Here is a 2560-nt window from a genome sequence, read left to right on the forward strand (position 1 = left end):
CAAGTCAGCTGTACAGCGTTAGCATCATTGTGTCTTAACAGAGAACTAAAATAAATAATGGCGGGTATCAATATTTAAGAAACGTATATTTTAGTACCATTATTTTTATCCATTTTTTTAATAAATTACAGAACTTAACCTAATTAATTCCATATGAACATTAACGTATTTGAGTCGCAAATATAAAGCGTAAAAAAAATTAAAACGCGGCAATATTGAAAACTTCTACATCCGAACAAAAGAGTTAATTTTTCGAGAGAAAAATGCCACAAAAGATTGTGGTTTTATTAATTTTAAAATGCAACAAATCACTTTTACATATTATAATTTTAAGGTTTTTAAAGTACTCCTCTCTCTCTCTCTTTCTCTTATAAGACCTAAGATTTATGGGTTGGTAATGAGAACAAAACTATTAATATTTAAAATGGAGATTAAATGTAATTTTGATATAGACCTAGCTTAGTTAACCATTACAACTATCAGCTGGCTAATTCTTTTTTTAGCATCCTTAATATTTCTGTATCCATGAATTTTTTTTTAGAGATTAACTGTAGATAACAGTTTTTCATCATAAGTTTGAGACTTGTAGAAATATAAGCAATGTTTTATGCTTAATTAATCTATAATTAAGTAAATTAAATTTTTCATTAGTAATCAGTTGTAAATGTATAGTTTGTGTAAAAATATCAAAAATATTCATAGAAAACAAAATACTAACATGAGGTGGTAAATAATGCATTCTAGCTTCTATATTTTTTATTAAAAAATAGCTCAGTATAGCACAATATTTAATTTTAAATCTTCTATAACAAGAAAACTGTAAGTTTACACTTTTTCTTGAAGGCAGTTGAACATCATTAAAGCCATTGTAGTTGTAATTGATGTTTGTAGGTGGTTGAGCAACTTACAAACATCAATGGTTCTGCTGTGGAGTATTTGTGTGTTTTTCTTTTAAAATAGTGAAGATGCATTGCATTTTCTTAACAAACATTAAACAGCAGTAAGTACACTGATTGAATATTATTATTATTATTGTTGAATAAAAATGAGGTGACAATGCTCACATCTCCCATCAGTTGTTATTAAGCTTATAGCCATTATCTGAACCATGTTGCTTCTAAAGAATACCCTCATAACTGTAGCTCATAATTAATATGACTAAGGAGCAATGTATAATAGACAGAATGCAAATATTATTCATTTACACCATGTATTAGTTTCCTTCAGAGAAAAATAGCTCATATCTTAATATATATGTAGGAAGTATGTTTACTCCATGTAAAATGACTATCATGAAGGTCACAAGTTAACAGCATTAAGATTTCCAGCGAACTCAAAACAAATCAGACTGTAACCCAAACACTGGGTTTTCTCTTCATTTTTCTTCAACTTATTTACTTAAAAACTGATCATTGCAAACTCACTTGGCAAACTCACATTTGCAACCCCATTTACAGTGATCAGAATTGTATCATATGTAAGCAGCAGCGTACAATTATATAACTTATGCCCCTGAGATAAGAAGAGAGAGGGCTAAGCACAGATTTTGGGGTGTACCATACTTCAGAGTAAATTTCACTAAGCATTTCCCCTTTTATAAAAACAATTACTATTAACAAAATAGAACCCAAGAGGTCACAGCAACACTAAAAGTAGCATGCTGCTCTGATTATTTTAACAGTATTCCAAAAGACATATAATCAAATGTCTTACTTCATAATTTTACATAGTGTCAATGTTGGGAGAAGATTTTTTCTCCTCAAATATCCTCCAAGTTTCAATCAGCAATGTAAGTCTGAAAGAGTATTGTACTGTTTCATTAGTAATTCATGTTAAATAACTGGTTTCTTCTAATTACTGAAATATACAATTAACTAAATTTAAACCCTTATCAAAGTTAGATGTAATTTTTTTAACAAATGCTTGGGAAATAGCGTTATTTAAAATTTTATAAATAGTGATAATTAATATTAAATGTTTACTTTCCCATCTAGATAGCACTATAGCAGAGCTATAGCTCTAGAAGGGAAAGCATTGTAATTGGTCCAATTCGGGTATATGTGGTTTTCACTGGATCTTGATGTTTTGACACCTAAGGGACCCAAAAAATTAGATGAATATTTTCCACATGTTAATGCTCATATATATGTGTGTTCAGTGTTGGCCTCTAAATCACCTTGTATCTGCAGAACTGCTGGACCGATTTTTACCAAACTTCTATAGATTTCTTCTCTATATGGGACACTGATGCCATTAATTTTCAACCTAAAAGGCCAAGGTAGGTAAGACTGTACAGCAGGTCACCCTCAGTATCTCGAGATTTTGCCTAATTAAGGTCACATTTTTCTTAGACACATTTTTTAACAATTAAAAATAACAACATTTGCAAAAAACGTTTTTGCAAAATCGCACCCCAACCCAAAAAAATGTTATTGTAGTCGTCTGCTATGTTGTGATATCACAGGTCAGCGATAGAATTAAATAAATGAATAATATTTGAAGTGTAAAAAAGTAACTCTGTCTGGCTGAGTTTCAAACTTGATTGTCCAGTTGACTTGGT

This window comes from Lycorma delicatula, chromosome 10 (genome assembly GCF_047948215.1).
Source record: "Lycorma delicatula isolate Av1 chromosome 10, ASM4794821v1, whole genome shotgun sequence".
In the NCBI taxonomy this organism is placed as follows: Eukaryota; Metazoa; Arthropoda; class Insecta; order Hemiptera; family Fulgoridae; genus Lycorma; species Lycorma delicatula.